Source organism: Protopterus annectens, chromosome 10.part0, assembly GCF_019279795.1.
Source record: "Protopterus annectens isolate FY-2018-M chromosome 10.part0, PAN1.0, whole genome shotgun sequence".
Lineage (NCBI taxonomy): Eukaryota > Metazoa > Chordata > Ceratodontiformes > Protopteridae > Protopterus > Protopterus annectens.
Window position 1 is genome coordinate 181,036,096 of NC_056744.1, and position 16,323 is coordinate 181,052,418.

Sequence of the window (16,323 nt, forward strand, 5' to 3'; positions counted from 1 at the left end):
ACATATCTGTGCAATGACTGAGACATGTTTCAATGCTCCAGAGAGCACACCTGCATGACCATGTTATAACACATACCTCACCTCTTGCCCATTATCCTTTATTGGAACACACAGGCCACAGGTGTGTCCATATTCCTGAAGGATATGTACACACCCACGCTAATTGCACTTGCATAACATCAGATGCATTATGCTGAGCAACTACCTTTGTGTCAAAGTGGAATTCAAAATGCACCTTGAGACAGATCACCCACCAGGCTGCAGACTTCCCAACTGTCATAATGTGCTGTAATGGGGAAGATTAGGTCTGAGACAGAACCATAATATTGGCTAATCTCAACTATTCTATTACGAACTGGGAAAACTCCTCATGTACCAACACCTGCGCTCAATGCATGTTGGATTCCATCGACCCCACTGACCTGGATCACAGTAGTCACACAAACAGGGCTAACAGTATGCTACACATAGTTAGTCTCCAATGCCAATGGTATGTTTCCTAAGAGCAGAGTGGTGAGTGCCATGGCACCCATGCAGATGGACAATGCATGTGCAAATGCTGATTCCTACACATATGAACCTTAAGCAGTCACATATGTGTAGTGATTGTGCCACTAACACAGAACCAGGAGTCAACCCAACACAAACAAGAAGGCAAACTGGTGGTACCATGCTTTAAAGTGTACCACAGAAGGTAGTAACTGTTGCAAGAGTGAACACACATGAATGTAGGTGATACCTGGTCAGCCTCAGTAAGATGTAGATACACCATATAAAACCATGCAAAGCTACTGTGAAACTAATCAGCCACATATTATGAGGCCAAGCACAGAGCATTCTATAGCTGTGTCATTAATCGTAATGGCAATGACAAGACCTGCCGTGCTGCAAGGCACCATGGCATGGGAAGTACTGCACCTACAGAAATAGCACCCGTTCATCCAGATAGGGTCTCGGAGAACCTAAACCCACTCCCACCTCCCCCCACAACCAACAGGTACACTTAGTAATATATCCATGTACACTACAGGGCCCATGTACTAATAACTATGCAGGTACAAGCTGCACTCTCTAATGCCATACATACAGCTTTCATGGGACCTATCAACATCCCAAGATGTATCCTATACAAATGTAAGAACATTCAGTTATCCACATACACATCATGTTCAATCATAGCTCCATGTCAGGCTGTGTACATACCGAATGGTGCACAGCAACAGTCATCATACCCCACAAAGGGGGAGACACCATTGATAATGGGACATAGTGCACAACTACCCTGCTGGGTCTGGTCTGTATGGCCATGAACCATGGTCAACGTAATTGATGTACTCGGTACAGATGTAGATGACAGTAGGGTTGATTCACACTGCATATCATGACCTTGCCAGGTCGTAAGACACCATCACTCATACTGTGCTCCAGCTACACTCAGTAAACTAGATATATATTCCTATGTCACACGAGTGGCTGGCAACTGGACTGCTGGCAGAACCCACACTACAGAAGGTGTCTGACTAATACATGCACATCAAACCAGTGCCAGCCACATTAATACAGGGGTCATTCCTGGTACTCCCCCTCATTGTTATCTATACCACACAGACTAACACAGAAGGCATCAGCCTATTGATGTTTGCAAATGACTATGAACTAGGAGCAATAGTTGACTCAATGTGTGCTACGTTCTACATACAGAAGGACCTTAGTGTGTCAGATGTGTGGTGTGTGTGATGTATGGCCACAATCTGACAGCTAAGTATTGCATTGTCATCCCATATGTTGCAAACCCTGTACCCATTAACTACCACCTAGGCAGCAGTTAACATAATGGCAACTGTGTGTACAGGATGCAGCTGGACAGTACTTCCCTTGGATAGTTACGTCACCACAAAAGGCAGGTAGTCATATGTGGCACCCCTAATCATGACAGGGTGCCATCCAGGAATATAGAGATAACTGCCCAGCCATACTCAACACCCATGTGACCCACAATAGATCACATATTTCCTTAAAGGGTTATTGCCCATGTGTAGATGGCCTACACTGCCCTTCACAATCCTTAGCTGCACTATGTAGCATGCAGCATACACTGAATAAAGCCATATCCAACCCAGAGGTGTTGGAAATGCTACACTTAACACATCCTGATCCCAAATAAACACATACGTCATGGACATCCACCTTTCTAGTACAAGGATCACAACATGCCTGACAGATCCCTGTCCCATACACTTAATATGCTCTTGCCATACTATGCATCCCTGTCCAGTGAAGCTGCACATTGCCCCTCTCTGTGACATGGTGTGATGACTGCATGCCAAATATATCAGTAACCATGTGTATCAGTTCTGTGGCACTGCTTGAACTGGCCACTGAAACTTACCTGTCTGTTGACTATAGCTAGGCAACCTGTCTGCCTAGGCTCATAAATGGCCCAGGGCATATAGCCTACTAGATCACTATGACCATACAAGCTATAGTTGATATCCAACCCTGCAAATACCATCAGGCTAGCTATTGTCCCATGTGTTACACATGTGCAACACAGGTATTACATGGCAGGATGCTACACAGCTGTACAGTGCCATGTAGATGTATATGGCAAAACACATACATGCTTGCAAGTCTGTAGGGTCAAAGGTCATGTCCCTAATGGCTATGTATGACTATATATGTGGCATATACACAGCATTAAAGTTGATTGCATTTATGTGAACACAACCAGGCATGTGCTGATAGGTAAAGACATCACTACAGGCAAACAGACATGCCCACATCAAGACAACATTCACATGGTGTATGAGCAATGTCATCACATGATGCACACATATATGGAGATAACATCACATCACCAGTAGGGGTCAAATGTGTGTGACTTATACATGTCAGTGGTATTAGTGTCATGTAGATTTACAAAGATGTATTTGTAATCTTAATAAATGTGATATGCATGTATGTTCAGCTGTACTGCTGTACATCTCTGTGAGTTACTGTGACCTGTTTCCATCATTATGTCTTCCAGGTATGCCACGTAGCAGACTACCACCATACAGCTGCTTGGAGGATGAGGTCCTCATCCCATACCTCCTCGACAACAACACAACGCTCTTCAGCCATGTGCCACAGGATGCACAGCAGTGGGATGCCCTGTGGGAGGAACTCTGCAGGAGGGTAAATGATGTTGGCGGTCACAATCGCATCTATCAGCAGGTGCACCAACATTGCACTGACCTGATAAGATGGGCAAAACAGCGTACTAATGCAATTGCCAGGGAACAAGGTGCAACAGGTGGGGGGCCACTCACCCAGCCCCCACTCACACATACTGAGGAGCTACTGGCCAACCTGGGGACACCTACAGACCTCCATCCACAAGCTTTAGCTGGTATTGTGGAGGTGGGGCTCTCAACCACCAAGCCTGGAGTTGCCTGGTAAGTCACTACTGCACATAAAACGCAACTATATATCACATAGTTACATGTGTTACTGTACAATATGTAATGTAACAACATATGCAAGGCATGTATGCACACATGCCACATACTATAGTCTGCTACTCTATGTATGCACAGATGTGCATACTCCATAGTAGAGTGTATTGTACTGGTTTATGTGCTAACATGGACATTGCAACCTGAAGCTACAACACAGGTGTGGATAATGATCTTACTGCTGTGACACTCATGTTTAGGTACCTCTGACATTTTGCAGCAACAGCAGCCTGTGTCAGGTGAGATTGTTATTATTTACCAGGCTTGATAATGCATGGAACATATTAATTGCATGCTATCTGCCATAACACACATACACATAATGTATGGTGGTCCTAGTAATGGACACTGGTCAGATCTGCAGTGCATCACACTGTTTACCTATCTGAAACAATTGAAGACTATATGAAACACCTACACTAAACCTTCCAAACTGTCATTGCCAGATGTGTGGACAACAGTGAATACAATGGTGGAGGTGTGTTCCACTGTATGGACAGGTACTACATATCAGCAGTGGTGGCTGGTGACTTCAAATCAAAGGGGGGTTGCAGGAGACTGCTGAATGGGTGGGGCCAATAGGAAGGGGTGTGTCCAACTAGAAAGGTGGGGGGAGCTATGCTCAAAACCACAAAAACTGAAACTTTAATTAAATACACTATCCTGGGTGCCAAACCATCATTATGAGAGTCCAATCAAGACAAAATGAAGTGTAGAAGAAAAAGAATATTTCAATGCATTGGCTGCATGACAGCTTACTTAATATCTAGATGGAAACAAAAAGGTTGTAAGGCATGAAAAAATAAATTACTTTTTAAATACATTACTGGAATGCCAGTCAAAATCAAGTATAAGAAAAACAAGCAGCACTCAACTCAAACTACTTCTCCTTGTACTGCAATTCTAATTCTAATTTATATTCAGCTTTATTAAAGTACCAAGTAACATGCTGAAAGTAACAAATCTCAGACAAGCTTACCTGATGGTCGTTAAGCAATGCTACTTAAACACAGAGCAAACGGCACTTTCTGAGTAATAATAAGCATAAATCAACAGTATAAAAATATGACAGAAACCAGATCATTCTGCAAAATCAAGGACAGAATAAAAGTAGTACTTGTGTCTACCTTGGATGGGGGGATACTCTGCACATTTACACTGCATAACTGCTCCTTGCCTTGCTTGGACACATACAGAGTCACTACATGGGGGAGAGGGGTGCAAAAAGTATGTCACAATTTAAAATGTCTCTGACTGACTGTGATGGCCCTGACACATTTGTCATACTTCTCAACCTCAGAGCAAGAAGTCTGGACAAAGCCATACATAAAAGTGGGACAAAGGCCCAAAAATAAGGACACTTTTTAAATATTGCTCTTATAAACTTAGAAAGATAATAGAATAGTAGGTCTTGCATTAGTATGAATTTTTCTGAAGGGTATGAAATCTGAAACTCAAATGTCTCTCATTATTTTCTAACTTCAGTCTTTAATGATTTGCCACTAATTTGCCAAAAAAAACACAATTTTATGAAAAATGGACCAAAAATGTGATGCAAAAATATAAAATAGCCACACAATACAGCTGGGAACCTGTCAAAGAAGGGACACTTTTTTAATACTGGTACTGCTAACTTGAGCAGCTGACAAAATAAAAGAATCTACATGCATTTCTGAAATAAAAGTAATCTATAACTCTGATTATTACTGGTATTTCTTAATTGTAAACCCTCCACGTTTTCTTCCAAAATTGCCATTTTGCGGCAGGATTATTAGGGGAAGAGCAACATTTTGAGCCAAAATTGGGGATAGTTGAGCAGTTTGGATATGCCTATTTCTATAAAACAATTTATTTGCATGGACCTCTCAACCTGTTAATGCAGTATATCTGGAGAAGGCCAAATATACTGGGGGAACATATAAACAGTACTAAAAATTGTTGTATAAACTGAGACAGTTGATAGAATAACAGGTCTTGCTTTAGCATGCATTTTTCTGAAGGTTATGAAGTCTGAAACTTAGTGTCTGTCATTATTTAGTGACTTAATTTATAAATTATTAGCCAGAAAACCACACATTTTATGAGGAACAAACCAAAAATAAGAAACAAAAATCTATTCATTCTGTGAAAATCTGGACAGTTGAGAGGTATAGTTCAGCCAGGGCTGTCTTTGAATTTGCCGTCCTTCCCCTTCACAAAATCATGGTCGAATGGAGTCTCCCCCCTGCAGCCATTCCAATGAACCATTACTTGGCTATTTCACCCCATTTACCATAAACATTAATGCGCAATCTGCTTTACTTTTACAATGATTTGGACTTCATTTGAAAGTTTTATTTTGCATTTTACAGCACAAACACTAAAACATCTGCTAAACGAAGCGATGCAATCTCACAATGAAAACAGACTTATTAGCATTAAAACTTCTCTGCCCTTGAAACTCACATTCACTGAAATGGCTTTGAAACCCTCATTCAAAGAAAATACATTTTGCTAGTGGTAGATAAAGATTAACTTTGGGCTGTTTTCAAATTATAGGCCCCTTGCACACAAAACATACACATGCTCTTTGATACATCTTCCTGATTGTATTAAATTATATTCCTTGTACAATATAATACAATTGTTAGAGGGCGTTTTAAATTTGTTCTTTTGAACATTTTTCCAGTAAACAATGAAACACAATGCATGCACCAATAATGACAAAACTGCCCAATTCAGAAAATTTCTATCATAAAAGTCTACTCAAACTTCTACAGTCCACCAATATCAGTAAATATGCACAATCTCTGAAGAAGTAAAAGTCATCTAAATAAATTAAAAAATCTGTAACTAATGAAGAGGTTGCTGCTAGCAAACAACTTTATATTTCATTGTTTCATCTACAAATAAAGTGCATGTTGCCCTTGAGGAATAAATTGCCTATGTTGCATTAAAAAAACGATAAGCTAATAATATTGCAATAGGGAATGGATGGCAAACTGATAACATGTTCATATAGTTACTAGGTATCTTCACCAAAAAGGACTGCAGCATCAACCCCCTTTACAATACAATACAGTATCGGCAATGCATCTACCTACTGTGGGAGTAGAACCCACAGCTTTCTGCATCAAAAGCAAATATACTACCTGTTATGCTATTAACAACACGAGCAGACTCAGCATAAGCAGCACTAAAGTTTTGCTCCCCTGCAGCGCTCAGCTTCGTTTAAAATCTACTTGACACTCAGCTGTATCTCTGAACTTTGCAACACAAGAAATCTGGAAAAAGCCAAAATTTGGGGGGGGGGGCAAAAGACCAAAAAACAGGGACACATTTTAAACATTGATTATGTAATGTTGGAAAGCTGCTAGAGTAAAATGCTGTGTTACCACCATAAATTTCACTGCCAAGTATTGAACCCAGGACCCTATGCAAAACAATAAGGGGTACATACCACTATGCCAAACCATCTGTTTTATGAAAGAAAGGAAGACTGAAACTTAAATGGGTACCATTTAGTGAATGCAGTTCTCACAATAACTGTCAACATCTTGGCACAAAACACCTGGACAAAGCCAATAATGTGGGAATACAGTCCCAAAAATAGGGACAAATTTCAAATATCCATCTTATAAACTTAGACAATTGCATTATCATGTACTTTCTGCAGAATATGTAGTCTGAAAGTCAAATGCTTGTCATTTTTATTTAACATTTGTTAACCAGGAAAGTCTGACTTGGAACAAACGCCAGTTTCCAGCAGAAACACTCCAGACACATGTCTTTGTAAAATGGGAGGACACCAGAGCAAACCCACAGAAGACATGCAGACTCCACACAGAAGGCACCCCAGACAAGAATCAAACCAAACAACCTGCAGTTGTGAGGCAACAATGCTACCACTGCACTACTGACTATGTTAAAAAACAACACTAAAGAAACCACAGATTTTATGAGGAACAGAACAAATATGAGGCAAAAATCTGCAAATTTTTATAAATGGTGGTGATTAGGGAATTCAGGCTCTTGCCACTTAGCCTCAAGGTACAGGGTTCAAGCCTTATTCTCTACCCACCACCATGTAGCAACTGGGGCATTACACACACACACACACACACACACACACACACACACACACACACACACACACACACACACCAAAGCTGCTTTCTATGCCAAATACATATCTTCCTCTCCATGCAGAGTAAAGCCCGTGCTACATCCACTGAGTAATTCCCATTCTAGTCCTTCCTTCCCGTGAATGCACCTAGTCCTTCCTGCCTGTGTATGTTGCTGTCCGATCCCCTTCCAGTCTATGCAGTTGTAACTGCAGAGACTGCTGGGAAAATGTGGAGTTGAATGTTGTATTCATACTCCAGACTGCTGGTGGTCTGGATTCTGTGCACATGCTCCAGACTGGTTCACCAGCAGTCCGAATGCTGCATTCATGATGTTCAGGGACTCTCATTTTTATTTTCATTTATTTCTTTTAATTTTTTCTTTTATTTTATAGTTTTACAGCTGGGGTCTGCACAGCTGGGAGGGCTGCAGTCCTGCAGTCCGATAGCATGAGCCACCCCTGCATATCAGCATTACACATGTTGGGAATACGAACAGTACTGTACAGACAGCATATGTGTGCACACACACTAAATGTGTTGGAGCTGGAATATGCCGGGCCCACAGGATACACCCTTGTGGAGTATACCCTTGCTATGAATGTCACACAATGTCATGTGCTATCAGACATGTCCATGACATGTAGTTGGCTGACTGCAACACTGCTCACCTATCCTGCAAAACATGTCTCACAGCCCATACATACCACCCTTTGTCTGCATAACCCTGTCCTCAGTGGAACATATGACATCTATGGGTGTATGTCATATGGGATAACACTGACATGTGAAATAAGATAGCCATCACTACCATTGGACTGAACATGTGTACACATGGCCATGGAGGATGACCAGAGACATGAAGCAACACACACAGTAGAAGTGATGTACATGTGTGTGCACCCTGTTGTACATTGGCTTGACACAATACAAATATGGCCTTTGTGTAATGGTGATATTGCAGATGTGAAACACTAAACATCATACAGGCCTGTGCACAGTTTGTGTAGGCATAACATGAAACCACCACATAACATGTCTTGAACATCTGGAGTGTGCCACGACATGGAAGCATTCACCCATACAGTATCCAAATACATACATGTGTTGCACAACATACACATACATCCACATCAAGCCACAGATACAGTACATTCACCTTGCTGGTGTCAGATATCACTGTCATGCCTGCTCCTCATGTGTGTGAGGTACACAGATGGCATGTGGGATATAGAGTACTTGTAAGTTAGCCATGTGTGGGCATAGTTGCCAGGTATCAGTAATATGATTGCAAATGTGCAGGGGTGTCATCCATATACCCTTCTGTGACCTGGGTCACACATTCCACATTAGGGTTTATTGTGTATACACCTCAGTGACGTGGGTCACATTCCACATTAGATATGTATTGTATGTGAACATAGTCATGGCTATGAACTGTGTCAGTAGCTCACACTGTATAGCAATTGTGAAGCCACATGATGCCCTGCAATGTCTATGCACATCAGCTCAATGTGCAGTATGTCCCTGCATATTTGTAGCATGGACAGACAACACTGCATCAGCTGAAGGCCCATGTTAATATAACATGTTCCTGCATTGGGTCACCATTACCGTACTGTAGATTGGAAAGGACACCATTGTGTTACACATGTATGCATGTCATTCAACACGTCAGCAGAAGACATGTCATACTACATGTGATTGGCAAGGTCCTATGCCACACAGCAGGCCAGTGTACTGTAAACCTGTGCTGGTCTGTGGCACCATTGCAAAGTAGGGACAGCCATGTCAAACATGTGTGTATAGCCACATGCACAATGTCTACGCTCAGCTTAGGGGTAGGCGGAATAATGTTGAACAGACATGCACTGCTTTGGGAGAGATATGCAAGCTAGGGCTGAGGAAAACATAGTATGCATTTGACATACCCTACTGCTCATGTCCTCATACATAGGGGCGCTGGCCAACACAAAGCATCAGTGGCAGATGTACAAAGGTCAGCGATGGTCTGTTAACATGTGGTGTATGTTGCACACACCATGGCAGTGCAGTGCAATGGTGCAAAGTGCATGCATTGTGTTGCAGGTATGGGGCATAGGCTACTAACACAAATGGTGCAATACAGGTATGTATGATAACCACCACTATAATTATGTAAGGTGCATGCCGTCTGCTATACCACATGCATGCTGTTGTGTGTAACTCAGGGATGTATAATAACTACCACTATAATTGCCTAAGCTGAAACTTTAATTGTCTAAGCTGCATGCCATCTGCCATATCACCTGCATGTAGCGTGTGTGTCTGTATGTGTCTGTGTGTGTCTCTGTGTGTCTCTGTCTGCCTGTGTGTGTCTCTGTCTGTCTGCGTGCGTCTGTTGTCTGTGTGTGTCTCTGTGTGTCTGTGTGTGTGTGTCTGTGTGTGTTTGTGTGTCTCAGTCTGTCTGTGTGTGTGTCTCTGTCTGTATGTGTGTCTGTGTCTGTCTGTGTGTGTCTGTATGTCTGTGTGTCTGTGTGTGTCTGTGTGTCTGTCTGTCTGTCTGTGTGTCTGTCTGTGTGTGTCTGTCAGTCTGTCTGTGTCTCTGTCTGTCTGTGTGTGTCTGTCTGTGTGTGTCTGTGTCTGCCTGTGTATGTGTGTCTGTCTGTGTCTGTCTGTGTGTGTGTGTCTGTCTGTGTGTCTCTGTCTGTCTGTCTGTGTGTGTCTCTGTCTGTCTGTCTGTCTGTGTGTGTCTGGTATAACTTGTAATGTACAGTTCTTGTCTTCCCCTCACAGGTGTTGATGTAGGTGCATTGCCCGCCTGTAGTCCACCTGATGTTAGTGTCCCCACAGACTCTAGCAGTGATGATGATAGTATGATTAAGACACAGGCAGGGTTGTCAGGGGCTGAATCTGTGCCATTGGTTGCCATTCCACCTGTCTCCCCCTCATCCTCACCTACAGTTCCCCTGCCTGCACATACCCCATCACCGCCAGCCATAGAGGAAGGACAGTTGCCCGGTGGTAGCATGGAACAGGGAAGTGTGGTGACTGTGGAAGGTGTGCCTGCACACCATGATCCCAGTCAATAGACTGGTGATGTCCCACACAGGCATGTGCCCAGCGCTGCTCGGAGGAGGACTACTGGCCAACATGCCCCTGTGCGACCAAGCACATCAGCTGGAGTCACCAGACGCATGTTACGAGCTGTAAGGGAGGCACAGGCATGTGCTGAATGGCATAACAGAGACGGTCTGAGGCTTCAGAGGGCTGCTGTCCGTTCATTAACTGACAACATCCAGGCACTTGCAGATGCTCACCATCATCTTGCAGATGTTTTGGATAGATGATTGGGTGACATGGTGGGAGTCCTTGACCGTGGCATGTCAATCCTTGAGTGTGGAACATCTGGTGGGAGTGAGGCATTGGGCATGTGGACTTAGGCCAGCTACATCACCTGTTGAAGGTCTACGTGAACATGCTACTGCACATGCTTGCTCCCATAGTGGCGGTAGCAGCAGCAGTGCTGCTGGTGCTGTGCACTCCAGACCAGGACACAGCAGGCCATGTGCACGTGGTCCTGGATGGTCCCAACAGGGACACAATTCCAGTGGGCATGTGTCATCAGACGGTACCCAATCTGGACCGCTGCCTGGTAGTGCCCATGCAACCCCTGGCAGGCGCAGGTCACGTGGCCATGGCCAGACGCCGTGAACTATGAACCCTGCCTTGTGCAGTCTGCAGCTGACATTATTACCCCTGTGTAGGCCAGCCACATGCCAGACCTGTGTGCATGCATACACACACATTGGAAACAAATGTAGGGCACCTCAACACACACACACACACACACACACACACACACACACACACACACACACACACACACACACACACACACACACACACACACACACACACACGCATAACATCCACACATGCCCAATGATATCACAGGCCCTAACACACAGGCATGATGTCATCCAATGGCACAGCCTGGGCCTCTGGCAAACATTATCACCCTGTACATATGATGATGCCTGTGCCGCATCCCTGTCATCCACACCATCGGTGCAGGGACAAGTTCATATGGTCTGATGCACAGGGTGAACATACTAGGTAGACTATTGTAGATTAATATCATTGCGTAGTGTTGACAGGCAGCAGACATACCATGTATTGCAGTTTTAGAATGCATTTTGTACATTTGACAGTATGTATCATGTGTAACAACACTAACTGCATGTTGATCTTGAAGTTCTGCCTTCCTCTTTCAGGCATAGTTGCATGTGCCGGGGGATGTTGGTGTTTGTGGGAGTCCCATATGTACATGTTGACTACCCACAGGTCAGTATGACAATACCTGCATGCACTTTGTAGCTTCCACATCACAGTTTTATTCTCCCATGTTTCAATTATGTTTACTGTTCTAATGATCCAAGAGCATGATGGATGTGTAGTAAGCTACTGTGTTCAGAGCCATCACATCCATAGTGGGTGACATCACAGGTATAGTTATCTGGAGTGCGGAGGAGGTAAGAGCAGTATGCTGAATGACAAGGGTAAAGGCCAGTGGAAATAGTGACTTCTCAATGGGAAGCAGTAACACCCACTACCATGACAGCATGCAAACACAGACACAACCACACACTCAATGATTCACAGACACAGTAACACACACTCTGACACACACACACAGTCGCCAGTGTTTGGATGAGAACCCCTGCCTATGTGCATATCATCATTATAGTACTACACAATTTCAGGATGCGCCACAGAGATTACACATGTACAGGTAGTTGGAATGGCCTAAGATCGAGAACATTGACAGGGAATACTACAGTGCAGTGAGTGTATGTGGGTATGTGGGGAGGGGGGGGGTCCATCAGTAGGCTATGTAACAACAGGTCACACCCCAGGGTGTACATGTTAACAGGCAGTTAGTATGCTCATCTATGATTGATGATATCACCAGGGATGCTAAACTGCTTTGAGTGGATGGGGGGAGGGGGCATTAACATTTCACTATGGTAAAATACAGCCTCACTCTAGGAGCCGGACAGCCATACCCACGGACAGCCATACACACGCACGTGCACACACACACACACACACACACACACACACACACACACACACACACACACACACACACACACACACACACACACACACACACACACACACACACTGGCATTCACAAAGATATACACCTATGTCACACACATACAGACACTTTACATGTGTGAGGTTTAACCACCTGCCTATGCCTTTCTTTCTACACTTCACTATGTACTGGTGTCAATAACAGTGTTCAGAAGAGTGATAACATGTGGGATGTATTCCCAACCATACGTGACATATATGGACACACACCCACATGTGCCAGTACTGTGAATCAAACACCTGCCTATCTCATGATAGGTACTACAGCAGTACAGCACTATTGCACCCAGTACAATGCTTACTGACTCTTTCCTTTGACAACCGTGCTGCTATATACACAATATATGCACAGGGGAGGTATTACTGTTACAGGTGTCATGAATTTTGCCTTCCGTGTCACCCTTACAGCATTCTACATTGTCTGTCTTCCACTTCAGTTAACAAAACCTGACCTTAGCAGGTACACAGGTTATTGTAGGACTGGTTGTAACACACCAGTGAGCTGTCCTCAGTAATCATTCATCTGCAAAGAAGCCCCACCATTTAGTAGCCATGTCCAAACATCTGTCCATACCTCATGTATGGATTACTGTAGAGAGCATATTAGAGCATATCACCATGTGCAGGTGGCAATGTTAGCATGATGTACTAAGACAACAGTCACCTTCAGACATCAGACACTGCACACACATGAAATCTACACAAACAGCAATACATGTACACATATGCGGTCTACATCATTACGTGCACTAGCAGGTCAAGAGAATACATTCCATACCTTCTCCATGCCATGTGTGAAACATAGCCGAGCATTACACCATAATGGATGTTGTATTCATGTACTAGTAGGACACCACCACTTTCACTGAGTAGCCAAGTGTACATATATTACAACAGCACATAGCGTGGCACACACAGCTTTATTCCATGTCATGCTCCTACAAACTATTACTTGACAGTGCCATGGTGAAGCCAGGGCACTGTAATGGTCAACAGTGAGCATATCATATTTGCCACACACACCTCATGTGTATTGAAAGAGTGCCAGCAATGTGCTCTGTTAGAGCTATTCAGTACACTCATTCAAGCATGTGTGAGGTTTGTGACTTGTAAACATCTCACCCCAGCATGTACTGGCTATTGTGGTACTAAGGCTAATGTCCAAACAGCACACAGCATGCATGGCTTGCAATTGTTGACATGGGGTATATGTAGGAGCTGTGGCCACACATGGCTGTACATGTCATGAACATATCACCTGTGGCTACTCAGGAACATACAGTGCAGAGCTGGATTCCCCTGAATCTGTCGATACAGGCATTGTGTAGGTCCTATGGTCCTGTTATTTGGGTATGTTTGTAGGAATTGCTTTAGGTGGACATGTCTAAAGACATACATGCCACATGGGGTGTTGTATGATATGATAGGTGTCATGGGTGACCAGTAGAGAGGGGATATTACCTCTGTCAACATAGATATCAAACCTTATGTATTGTTAGCATGCTATCTGCCATGTGCATGTGTGTAATGACTGTAGCCGCTTGTATGTGGAAAGGTAAATGAAAGCTATGGTAATGTAATTTATGTTGTATGAGTGTGGGATATACATATCCAGGGCAGGTATGGTTAGGTCATATCTAACCATGAGGGTGTTGTTTACTGGTGTACAACAACAGTTGACCGTGTTAATGCTGACAACATCCAAGGAACCCTGGTATGTGTACAACTGAGCTAGTTACAAACAGTGGTATTACTGCATTGCATAACACATTATGCAGCTGTGTCTGTACATGGGTACTTTGCACAGTTGATGTAGGCCTAGGTACAGTCCACCAATCAAGGGTTATCTGGTGGTCTACCGTACTATGTCATACCACATATGGATGTGTGTTGGTAGTCTGGGAACAAGGTGGTGGATGTATATGAGGATACAACCTTGAATGCAGCATTCGCCACTGTCACCTGTACCTGACTCATCTGTGATGCATTATGTCAGAGTAGTGGTCTTTACATGTGAATAGCCTTTATGAATATGTGTACACCACCACCTGGTATGGTCCATACCACTGTTATGGCCCACATGTCTGGATCTGAGTTATATACTACAGAGCCTTCAGCCAGGTGTTCCTCACTGCACAGATGTCGGTCTTCCCCATTGTAGGTTCTACATTGAGCAAATGGATTACTAAAGCCACACATCTAGCATGGGATAGCATAAGCATCCAATGCAATTGTCATGTAGGTGTCAGGATGTTACCTCTGTGTGTAGGACATTTGCCTTGGAATGTGGCTATATGGGTAAATGCGACCTAGGTATTATCCACACACATGTGTAACATGGATGCATTTGCTCTGTGTTGAAGGCTCATCATTTGGTCATGACAGCCCAGAATGACAGACACTGGATAACCTCATAATAACAGCAGGGCATTGGATAATTGTTGTGGTCTAGTAGTTGCCACCCATACCATGATATCACTGCACGTGGCATTAATGTGCTTGGCAGCTAATGCCCCATGTAAGGTGATGGACAGCGGCAGAACTTGTGTACATGACCAATGTGACATATACTTAGGGTAGCAGTCCTGCTAATAATGACAACTACTAACACAGCCGGGAGAGGTCATCTTGACACCTGCACTTCAGTACCATTACACAAGGTGGCTCACACATTATGCTTGCACATGCCACTGTTCCATGTATAATGCCACTGCCCACAACCTGCTATCAATGTATGCCTTTCAGGGCAGCAAGGTGTGTGACACATGCTGTAGGTAGCATCCGCCTGTGCGACCCAGGTAACCTATTGTCTGTCACATCCACACATGCATGAATGTGTATACGTAACATATATATGTCAGTACATCATGTATATGTATGCATGTGTATCACACAGCACAGACACAGATATATAATTTGCAGGCCACATACAGGTATCAGGTAGTAAACCAGTATGATGTGCATAGATACTGACAGGTAAGATGTACCTAGCTGTAAACCTGTGTGTTTAAAATAGGAGTCCATTACAATGTGTTCTGTACATGTAAGTGTTTGAGCATGCACACTGTGGCCTTCAGTGGTTAGAATCGGAGTGCATCCCAAACAGCCCTGTGCTACTAAGTGTATGAGCGTACCCACTGCCACCTTGTGTAATTTGAGTCAGTGCATCCAACAAGCCCTTTGTTACTAAGTGTATGAGTATGCCCAGTATAACCTTGTGTAGTTGTAGTCATAGTGCATCCCAAATGGCCCTGTGCTACTAAGTGTAAGAGCATGCCCACTGTAACCCTGTATAGTGATAGTAGTTGTCCATTCCACAGATGGCCATACTCCAGTTCAGGTTCCTGTTGTGCTGCAACTATACCTCTCAAGCCTACCTGTGGATGATGTGTCTTGTTTGTGCATAAAGGTTGTAATGGACACCTTCTTTAAACACACAGGTCTACAGCTATGTGCTTCATGACTGTCAGTCTCCCTGTTGTTGTTCTCAATTGCAGAAGGGCAGTCTGACTGCCTTGGCATGTGTAATCTCCGTGGTGAGTCTCATAACTGCGTAGTACTGTAATAGTGAACTTTAG